Source organism: Anas platyrhynchos, chromosome 33, assembly GCF_047663525.1.
Source record: "Anas platyrhynchos isolate ZD024472 breed Pekin duck chromosome 33, IASCAAS_PekinDuck_T2T, whole genome shotgun sequence".
NCBI lineage: Eukaryota > Metazoa > Chordata > Aves > Anseriformes > Anatidae > Anas > Anas platyrhynchos.
This window is the reverse complement of record NC_092618.1, coordinates 3,263,374-3,276,284: the sequence shown is the minus strand read 5'-3', so window position 1 is coordinate 3,276,284 and position 12,911 is coordinate 3,263,374.

Below are 12,911 nucleotides of genomic sequence, written 5' to 3'. Positions count from 1 at the left end.
CCAAAAGCCAAAGTACCACCCCAAAAGTCCCCCTAAAGCTACCCGATGTTCTCCAAAATCCACAATTTACATTTTTCCAACAAGATGACCAACAAGAACCAAACTAAAACCCAACGGAGACCCCAAAACACGTCAAAAAGAGACCCAAAAAGAACAGGATCACCACAAAGACTGAAAGAAATTCCCCAAAAAACATAGATCCACCCCAAAAACACCCTAAACCTAACTGATGTTCTCCAAAAACCACAATTTACACATTTTCACCATGATGACCAACTTAGAACCCAACTAAAACAAAACAGAGACCCCAAAACACGTCAAAAACAACCCAAACAAGAACTGCATCAGAAGAAAAAACAACAAAAACTATGAAATTCCATCGAAAACCACCCGAAACTCACCTGAGCTTCTCCAAAACCCACAATCCAATCCCATTTATATTTATTTCTAACGAGAACCAAACGAAACCCAACGGAGACCCCAAAACACGTCAAAAAGAGCCCCAAAAAGAACAGGATCAACCCAAAAATGAAAGAAAAACACAAAAGCCAAAGATCCACCCCAAAAGTCCCCCTAAACCTACCCGAAGTTCTCCAAAACCCACAATTTACAATTTTGAACCATGATGACAAACATGAACACAATTTAACCAAACGGAGACGCCAAAACACGTCAAAAAGAGCCCCAAAAAGAACAGGATCAACCAATAAAAGAGAAGAAAACCCCAAATACCATGAATCCACTCGTAAAGTCCCCCTAAGCCTACCTGATGTTCTCCAAAAAACATAATTTGCACTTTTTCACTATGATGACTAACAAGAACCCAACTAAAACATAAGGAAGACCCAAAAACACGTCAGAAACACGCCAAACAGGAACTGAATGAAAAGAAAAAACAACCGAAACTAAGAAATTCCCACGAAAACCACCCGAAACTCACCTTATCTTCTCCAAAACCAACAATCCACTCCAATTTACCTTTACGAACCACGAGAACACAACGAAACCCTACGGAGACCCTAAACACGTAAAAAACACCTCAAAGAAGAAGAGGATCAAACCCAAAAACGAAAGAAAACCCCAAAAGCCATAGATCCACCCCAAAAGTCCCCCTAAACCTACCCGATGTTCTCCAAAACCCACAATTTACACTTTTTCACCATGATGACCAACAAGAACCCAACTAAAACAAAACGGAGACCTCAAAACACGTCAAAAACACCCCAAACAAGAACTGCATCAGAAGAAAAAAATACAAAAACTAAGAAATTCCCACCAAAATCACCCGAAACTCACCTGATTTTCTCCAAAACCGACAATCCACTACCATTTATATTTATGACGAACGAGAACCCAACGAAAATCCAACGGAGACCCCAAAACATGACAAAAACATGCCAAACAAGAACACGATCAAACCCAAAAACGAAAGAAAACACCAAAAGCCATAGATACACCCCAAAACTCCCCCTAAACCTACCCGATGTTCTCCAAAACCTACAATTTACACTTTTTCACCATGACGACCAACATGAACCCAAATAAACCAAACGGAGTCCACAAAACATGAAAAAAAGAGCCCCAAAAAGAACATGAACAACGCAAAAAACAGAAGAAAACCCAAATACCATGAATCCATCCCTAAAGTCCCTTTAAGCCTACCTGAAGTTCTCCAAAACCCACAATTTACACTTTTCCGACACGATGACCACGGAAAACCCAACGAAACCCAATGGAGACCCCAAAACTCGTCAAAAACACCCCAAACAAGAAAAGGATCACCCCCAAAAAAGAAAGAAAAAAACCAAAGCCAAAGATCCACCACAAAAGTCCCCCTAAACCTACCTGATGTTTTCCAAAACCCAAAATTTACCCTTTCTCACCATGACGACCCACATGAACCAAACTAAAACCCAACGGAGACCCGAAAACACGTCAAAAAGAGCCCCAAAAAGAACAGGATCACCCCCAAGACTGAAAGAAATTCGCCAAAAAACATAGATCCACCCCAAAAGCACCCTAAACCTACCTGATCTTCTCCAAAAACCACAATTTAAACTTTTCCAACACGATGACCAACATGAACCCAACTAAAACACAACGGAGACCCCAAAACATGTCAAAAACACGCCAAACAAGAACTGCATCAGAAGAAAAAACAACAAAAACTAAGCAATTCCCACGAAAACCAACTGAGACTCACCTGATCTTCTCCAAAACCCACAATCCACTCCCCTTTAACTTTACGACCAACGACAACCTAACGAAACCCAATGGAGACACCAAACCACGTAAATAACAGACCAAACAAGAACAGGATCATACCCAAAAACGAAAGAAAACACCAAAAGCCATAGATCCACCCCAAAAGTCCCTCTAAACCTACCCGATGTTCTCCAAAACCTAAAATTTACGCTTTTTCACCATGACGACCAACATGAACCCAAATAAATCCAACAGAGACCACAAAACACGTCAAAAAGAGCACCAAAAAGAACATGAACAACGCAAAAAAAACAGAAGAAAAACCCAAATATCATGAATCCATCCCTAAAGTCCCCCTAAGCCTACCTGAAGTTCTCCAAAACCCACAATTTATGCTTTTCCCAAACGATGACCACGGAAAACCCAACGAAACCCAATGGAGACCAAAAAACACGTCAAAAACACCCCCAAAAAGATCAGAATCAAACCCAAAAATGAAAGAAAAACACAAAAGCCAAAGTACCACCCCAAAAGTCCCCCTAAAGCTACCCGATGTTCTCCAAAACCCACAATTTACATTTTTCCAACAGGATGACCAACAAGAACCCAACTAAAACCCAACGGAGACCCCAAAACACGTCAAAAACATCCGAAACAAGAACTGCATAAGACGAAAAAAAAAACAAAAACTAAGCAATTCCCACCAAAACCACCCGAAACTCACCTGATCTTCTCCAAAACCCACAATCCCTTCCCATTTATCTTTACGACCAACGAGAATCAAACGAAACCTAACAGAGACCCAAAAAAACATCAAAAACACCCCAAACAAGAACAGGATCACCCCCAAAACCGAAAGAAAAACCCAAAAGCCAAAGATCCACCCCAAAAGTCCCCCTAAACCTACCTGATGTTTTCCAAAACCCAAAATTTACCCTTTCTCAACATGACAACCAACATGAACCCAAATAAAACCCAATGGAGACCCGAAAACACGTCAAAAAGAGCCACAAAAAGAACAGGATCACCCCCAAGACTGAAAGAAATTCCCCAAAAAACATAGATCCACCCCAAAAGCACCCTAAACCTACCTGATGTTCTCCAAAAACCACAATTTATACTTTTCCAACACGATGACCAACATGAACCCAACTAAAACACAACGGAGACCCCAAAACATGCCAAAAACACCCCAAACAAGAACTGCATCAGAAGAAAAAACAACAAAAACTAAGCAATTCCCACGAAAACCAACCGAAACTCACCTGATCTTCTCCAAAACCCACAATCCACTCCCCTTTACCTTTACGACCAACGAGAACCTAACAAAACCCAATGGAGACACCAAACCACATAAATAACAGACCAAACAAGAACAGGATCATACCCAAAAACGAAAGAAAACCCCAAAAGCCATAGATCCACCCCAAAAGTCCCCCTAAACCTACCCGATGTTCTCCAAAACCTAAAATTTACGCTTTTTCACCATGACGACCAACATGAACCCAACTAAAATACAACGGAGACCCCAAAACACGTCAAAAACACCACAAACAAGAACTGCATCAGAAGAAAAAAAATGCAAAAATTAAAAATTCCCACAAAAACAACCCGAAACTCACCTGATCTTCTCCAAAACCCGCAATCCACTGTCCATTTATATTTTCGAACAAAGAGAACTAAACAAAACCCAACGGCCACCACAACAAACGTCAAAAACAACCCAAACAAGAACAGGATCACCCCCAAAAACGAAAGAAAAACCCAAAAGCCATAGATCCACCCCAAAAGTCCCCCTAAACCTACCCGATGTTCTCCAAAACATCCAATTTACACTTTTTCACCATGATGACCAACAAGAACCCAACTAAAACACAATGGAGACCACAAAACACGTCAAAAAGAGCCCCAAAAAGAACATGAACAACGCAAAAAACAGAAGAAAACCCCAAATACCATGAATCCACCCCTAAAGTCCCCCTAACCCTACCTGAAGTTCTCCAAAACCCACAATTTACCCTTTTCCTACACGATGACCACGGAAAACCCAACGAAACCCAATGGAGACCCCAAAACACGTCAAAAACACCCCAAACAAGAAAAGGATCACCCCCCAAAAAGAAAGAAAAACACAAAAGCCAAAGATCCACCCCAAAAGTCCCCCTAAACCTACCCGATGTTCTCCAAACCCACAATTTACAATTTTTCACCATGATGACCAACAAGAACCCAACTAAAATACAACGGAGACCCCAAAACACGTCAAAAACACCACAAACAAGAACTGCATCAGAAGAAAAAAAATGCAAAAATTAAAAATTCCCACAAAAACAACCCGAAACTCACCTGATCTTCTCCAAAACCCGCAATCCACTGTCCATTTATATTTTAGAACACAGAGAACTAAACAAAACCCAACGGCCACCACAACAAACGTCAAAAACACCCCAAACAAGAACAGGATCACCCCCAAAAACGAAAGAAAAACCCAAAAGCCATAGATCCACTCCAAAAGTCCCCCTAAACCTACCCGATGTTCTCCAAAACATCCAATTTACACTTTTTCACCATGATGACCAACAAGAACCCAACTAAAACACAATGGAGACCCCAAAACACGTCAAAAAGAGCCCCAAACAAGAACAGGATCACCCCCAAAAACGAAAGAAAAACCCAAAAGCCAAAGTACCACCCCAAAAGTCCCCCTAAACCTACCCGATGTTCCCAAAACCCACAATTTACATTTTTCCAACAAGATGACCAACAAGAACCAAACTAAAACCCAACGGAGACCCCAAAACACGTCAAAAAGAGACCCAAAAAGAACAGGATCACCACAAAGACTGAAAGAAATTCCCCAAAAAACATAGATCCACCGCAAAAGCACCCTAAACCTAACTGATGTTCTCCAAAAACCACAATTTACACATTTTCACCATGATGACCAACAAGAACCCAACTAAAACAAAACGGAGACCCCAAAACACGTGAAAAACAACCCAAACAAGAACTGAATCAGAAGAAAAAAAAACAGAAACTAAGAAATTCCAACGAAAACCACCCGAAACTCACCTGATCTTCTCCAAAACCCACAATCCAATCCTATTTATCTTTACGAAAAACGAGAAAACAACGAAACACAACGGAGACCCTAAACACGTCAAAAACACCTCAAACAAGAAGAGGATCAAACCCAAAAACGAAAGAAAAACCCAAAAGCCATAGATCCACACCAAAAGTCCCCCTAAACCTACCCGATGCTCTCCAAAAAACACAACTTACAATGTTTCACCATGGTGACCAACAAGAACCCAACTAAAATACAACGGAGACCCCAAAACACGTCAAAAACACCACAAACAAGAACTGCATCAGAAGAAAAAAAATGCAAAAATTAAAAATTCCCACAAAAACCACCCAAAATTCACCTGATCTTCTCCAAAACCCACAATCCACTCCCCTTTACCTTTACGACCAACGAGAACCTAATGAAACCCAATGGAGACACAAAACCACAAAAAAAACACCCCAAACAAGAACAGGATCAAACCCAAAAACGAAAGAAAACCCCAAAAGCCATAGATACACCACAAAAGTCCCGCTAAACCTACCCGATGTTCTCCAAAACCCACAATTTACGCTTTTTCAACATGACGACAAACATGAACCTAAATAATCCCAACGGAGTCCATAAAACATGACATAAAGAGCCCCAAAAAGAACATGAACAACGCAAAAAAAAACAGAAGAAAAACCCAAATACCATGAATCCACCCCTAAAGGCCCCATAAGCCTACCTGAAGTTCTCCAAAACCCAGTATTTACTCTTTTTCACCATGATGACCAACTTGAACCCAAATAAAACCCAATGGAGGCCCAAAAACACGTCAAAAACACCCAAAACAAGAAATGCATAAGACGAAAAAACATCAAAAACTAAGAAATTCCCTCAAAAACCACACGAAACTCACCTGATCTCCTCCAAAACCCACAATCCACTAACATTTACCATAACGAACAATGAGAACTCAACAAAATCCAACGGACACCCCAAAACACGTCAAAAACAACCCAAAAAAGAACTGCATTAGAAAAAAAAACAACAAAAACTATGACATTACTTCGAAAACCACCCGAAACTCACCTGATCTTCTCCAAAACCCACAATCCCTTCCCATTTATATTTACGACCAACGAGAATCAAACGAAACCCAACGGAGATACAAAAAAACATCAAAAACACCCCAGACAAGAACAAGATCACCCCCAAAAACGAAAGAAAAACCCAAAAGCCAAAGATCCACCCCAAAAGTCCCCCTAAATCTACCCGATGTTCTCCAAAACCCACAATTTACACATTTTCACCATGATGACCAACAGGATCCCAAACAAACACAACGGAGACCCAAAAACACGTCAAAAAGAGCCCCAAAAAGAACAGGAACAACGCAAAAAAAAACAGAAGAAAACCCCAAATACCATGAATCCACCCCTAAAGTCCCCATAAGCCTACCTGAACTTCTCCAAAACCCACAATTTACACATTTTCACCATGATGACCAACAAGAACCCAATTAAAACAAAACGGAGACCCCAAAAAACGTCAAAAACACCCCAAACAAGAACTGCATCAGAAGAAAAAACAACAAAAACTAAGCAATTCACAAGAAAACCAACCGAAACTCACCTGATCTTCTCCAAAACCCACAATCCAGTCCGCTTTAACTTTATGACAAACGAGAACCTAACAGAACCAAACGGACACCCCAAAACACGTCAACAAAACCCCAAACAAGAACAGGATGAAACCCAAAAACGAAAGAAAAACCCAAAAGCCAAAGATCCACCCCAAAAGTCCCTCTAAACCTACCCGATGTTCTCCAAAACCCACTATTTACTCTTTTTCACCATGATGACCAACATGAACCCAAATAAACCCAACGGAGACCACAAAACACGTCAAAAAAGAGCCCCAAAAAGAACAGGAAAAACGCAAAAAACAGAAGAAAACCCCAAATACCATGAATCCACCCCTAAAGTCCCCCTAAGCCTACCTGATGTTATCCAAAAACCATAATTTACAATTTTCCAACACGATGACCAACAGGAACCAAACTAAAACACAACGGAGACCCCAAAACATGTCAAAAACACCCCAGACAAGAACAGGATAACCCCCAAAAACGAAAGAAAAACCCAAAAGCCAAAGTACCACCCCAAAAGTCCCCCTAAAGCTACCCGATGTTCTCCAAAATCCAAAATTTACATTTTTCCAACACGATGACCAACATGAACCCAAATAAAACCCAACGGAGACCCCAAAACACGTCAAAAAGAGCCCCAAAAAGAACAGGATCACCACAAAGACTGAAAGAAATTCCCCAAAAAACATAGATCCACCCCTAAAGCACCCTAAACCTAACTGATGTTCTCCAAAAACAACAATATACACATTTTCACCATGATGACCAACAAGAACACAACTAAAACACAACAGAGACCCCAAAACACGTCAAAAACACCCCAAATAAGAACTGCATCAGAAGAAAAAAAACAACAAAAACTAAGAAATTCCCACGAAAACCAACCGAAACTCACCTGATCTTCTCCAAAACCCACAATCCAATCCCATTTATATTTATTTCTAACGAGAACCAAACGAATCCCAACGGAGACCAGAAAACACGTCAAAAAAACCCCAAACAAGAACAGGATCAAACCCAAAAATGAAAGAAAAACCCAAAAGCCAAAGATCCACCCCAAAAGTCCCCCTAAACCTACCTGAAGTTCTCCAAAACCCACAATTTACTCTTTTTAACCATGATGATAAACATGAACACAATTAAACAAAATGGAGACCACAAAACACGTCAAAAAGAGCCCCAAAAAGAACAGGATCAACCAATAAAAAAGAAGAAAACCCCAAATACCATGAATCCACTCGTAAACTCCCCCTAAGCCTACCTGATGTTATCCAAAAAATAAATAATTTACCCTTTTCACTATGATGACCAACAAGAACCCAACTAAAACATAACTGAGACCCAAAAACACGTCAGAAACACGCCAAACAGGAACTGAATCAAAAGTAAAAACAACAGAAACTAAGACATATCCACGAAAACCACCCGAAACTCACCTGATCTTCTCCAAAACCCACAATCTACTCCAATTTACCTTTACGAAAAACGAGAACACAACGAAACCCAACGGACACCCTAAACACGTCAAAAACACCTCAGAGAAGAAGAGGATCAAACCCAAAAACGAAAGAAAACCCCAAAAGCCATAGATCCAGCCCAAAAGTCCCCCTAAACCTACCCGATGTTCTCCAAAACATCCAATTTACACTTTTTCACCATGATGACCAACAAGAACCCAACTAAAACAAAACGGAGACCTCAAAACACGTCAAAAACACCCCAAACAAGAACTGCATCAGAAGAAAAAAATACAAAAACTAAGAAATTCCCACCAAAACCACCCGAAACTCACCTGATTTTCTCCAAAACCGACAATCCACTACCATTTATATATACGACGAACGAGAACCCAACGAAAATCTAATGGAGACCCCAAAATATGTCAAAAACATGCCAAACAAGAACACGATCAAACCCAAAAACGAAAGAAAACCCCAAAAGCCATAGATACACCCCAAAACTCCCCCTAAACCTACCCGATGTTCTCCAAAACCTACAATTTACGCTTTTTCACCATGACGACCAACATGAACCCAAATAAACCCAACCGAGTCCAAAAAACACGTCAAAAAGAGCCCCAAAAAGAACATGAACAACGCAAAAAAACAGAAGAAAACCCCAAATACCATGAATCCATCCATAAAGTCCCCCTAAGCCTACCTGAAGTTCTCCAAAACCCACAATTTACCCTTTTCCAACACGATGACCACGGAAAACACAAAAAAAGCCAACGGAGACCAGAAAACACGTCAAAAAAACCCCAAACAAGAACAAGATCACCCCCAAAACCGAAAGAAAAACCCAAAAGCCAAAGATCCACCCCAAAAGTCCCCCTAAACCTACCTGATGTTTTGAAAAACCCAAAATTTACCCTTTCTCAACATGACAACCAACATGAACCCAAAAAAAACCCAACGGAGACCCGAAAACACGTCAAAAAGAGCCCCAAAAAGAACAGGATCACCCCCAAGTCTGAAAGAAATTCCCCAAAAACCATAGATCCACCCCAAAAGCACCCTAAACCTACCTGATGTTCTCCAAAAACCACAATTTAAACTTTTCCGACACGATGACCAACATGAACCCAACTAAAACACAACGGAGACCCCAAAACATGTCAAAAACACCCCAAACAAGAACTGCATCAGAAGAAAAAACAACAAAAACTAAGCAATTCCCACGAAAACCAACCGAAACTCACCTAATCTCCTCCAAAACCCACAATCCACTCCCCTTTATCTTTACGACCAACGAGAACCTAACGAAACCCAATGGAGACACCAAACCACATAAATAACAGACCAAACAAGAACAGGATCATACCCCAAAACGAAAGAAAACCCCAAAAGCCATAGATACACCCCAAAAGTCCCCCTAAACCAACCCGATGTTCTACAAAACCTAAAATTTACGCTTTTTCACCATGACGATCAACATGAACCGAAATAAATCCAACGGAGACCACAAAACACGACAAAAAGAGCCCCAAAAAGAACATGAACAACGCAAAAAAACAGAAGAAAACCCCAAATAACATGAATCCATCCCTAAAGTCCCCCTAAGCCTACCTGAAGTGGTCCAAAACCCACAATTTACCCTTTTCCTACACGATGACCACGGAAAACCCAACGAAACCCAATGGAGACCACAAAACACGTCAAAAACACCCAAAAAAATAACAGGATCAAACCCAAAAATGAAAGAAAAACCCAAAAGCCAAAGATCCACCCCTAAAGTCCCCCTAAACCTACCCGATGTTCTCCAAAACCCACAATTTACACTTTTTCACCATGAGGACCAACAAGAACCCAACTAAAATACAACGGAGACCCCAAAACATGTCAAAAACACCCCAAACAAGAACTGCATCAGAAGAAAAAAAATACAAAAACTAAGAAATTCCCACGAAAACCACCCAAAACTCACCTGATCTTCTCCAAAACCCACAATCCAATCCTATTTATATTTATTTCTAACGAGAACCAAACGAAACCTAACGGAGACCCCAAAACACGTCAAAAACACCCCAAACAAGAACAGGATCAAACCCAAAAATGAAAGAAAAAACCCAAAGCCAAAGATCCACCCCAAAAGTCCCCCTAAACCTATCCGATGTTCTCCAAAACCCACAATTTACACTTTTTAACCATGATGACAAACATGAACACAATTAAACCCAACGGAGACCACAAAACACGTCAAAAAGAGCCCCAAAAAGAACAGGATCAACCCAAAAAACAGAAGAAATCCCCATATACCATGAATCAAACCCAAAAGTCCCCCTAAACCTCTCTGATGTTCTCCAAAAACCATAATTTACAATTTTCCAACACGATGACCAAAAAGAACCCAACTAAAACATAAGGGAGACCCCAAAACACGTCAGAAAAACGTCATACAATAACTGAATCTGCAGAAAAAACAACAGAAACTAAGAAATTCCAACGAAAACCACCCGAAACTCTCTTGATCTTCTCCAAAACCCACAATCCCTTCCCATTTATCTTTACGAACAACGAGAACACAACGAAACACAACGGAGAGCCTAAACACGTCAAAAACACCTCAAACAAGAAGAGGATCAAACCCAAAAACGAAAGAAAAACCCAAAAGCCATAGATCCACACCAAAAGTCCCCCTAAACCTACCCGATGTTCTCCAAAACATCCAATTTACACATTTTCACCATGATGACCAACAAGAACCCAACTAAAACACAACGGAGACCCCAAAACACGTCAAAAACACCCCAAACAAGAACAGGATCACCCCCAAAAACGAAAGAAAAACCCAAAGGCCAAAGTACCACCCCAAAAGTGCCCCTAAGCCTACCTGAAATTCTCCAAAACCCACAATTTACATTTTTCCAACACGATGACCAACAAGAACCAAACTAAAACCTAACGGAGACCCCAAAACACGTCAAAAAGAGACCCAAAAAGAACAGGATCACCACAAAGACTGAAAGAAATTCCCCAAAAAACATAGATCCACCCCAAAAGCACGCTAAACCTAACAGAAGTTCTCCAAAAACAACAATTTACACATTTTCACCATGATGAAAAACAAGTACCCAACTAAAACAAACGGAGACCCCAAAACACGTCAAAAACACCCCAAACAAGAACTGCATCAGAAGAAAAAAATACAAAAACTAAGAAATTCCCACCAAAACCACCCGAAACTCACCTGATCTTCTCTAAATCCCACAATCCACACACATTTATATTTATTACTAACGAGAACCAAACGAAACCCAACGGAGACCCCAAAACACGTCAAAAACACACCAAACAAGAAGAGGATCAAACCCAAAAACGAAAGAAAACCCCAAAAGCCATAGATCCACCCCAAAAGTCCCCCTAAACCTACCCGATGTTCTCCAAAACCCAAAATTTACACTTTCTCAATATGACGACCAACATGAACACAACTAAAATCCAACTGAGACCCCAAAACACGTCAAAAATTGCCAAAAAAGGGACAGGATCACCCCCAAAACAGAAAGAAATTCCCCTAAAACCATAGATCTACCACAAAAGCACCCTAAACCATCAGATGTTCTCCAAAAATTAAAATTTACACTTTTCCAACACGATAACCAACTCGAACCCAACTAAAACACAACGGAGACCCCAAAAAAAGTCAAAATCACCCCAAAAAAGAACTGCATCAGAACAAAAAAAAACAGAAACTAAGAAATTCCCACGAAAACCACCCGAAACTCACCTGATCTTCTCCAAAACCCACAATCCACACCCATTTATTTTTACGACCAAGGAGAACCCAACGAAACCTAACGGAGACCCAAAAACACGTCAAAAACATCTCAAACAAGAAGAGGATCAAACCCAAAAACGAAAGAAAACCCCAAAAGCCACAGATCCACCCCAAAAGTCCCCATAAACCTTCCCGAAGTTCTCCAAAACCCAAAATTTACACTTATTCACCATGATGACCAACAAGAACCCAACTAAAACACAACAGAGACCCCAAAACACGTCAAAAACACCCCAAACGAGAACTGCATAAGAAGAAAATACAAATAAAACCAAAAATTCACACGAAAAATAATCGAAACTCACCTGATCTTCTCTAAATCCCACAATCCACTCCCCTTTAACTTTACGACCAACGAGAACCTAACGAAACCCAATGGAGATCCCAAACCACGTCAAAAACACCCCAAACAAGAACAGGATCAAACCCAGAAACGAAAGAAAACCCCCAAAGCCATAGATCAACCCCAAAAGTCCCCCTAAACCTACCTGATGTTCTCCAAAACCCAAAATTTACCATTTCTCACCTTGACGACCAACATGATCCCAACTAAATCCCAACGGAGACCCCAAAACACGACTAAAAGAGCCCCAAAAAGAACAGGATCACCCCCAAATCTGAAAGAAATTCCCCAAAAACCATAGATCTACCCCAAAAGCACCCTAAACCTACCTGATATTCTCCAAAAACCACAATTTACACTTTTCCAACACGATGACCAAC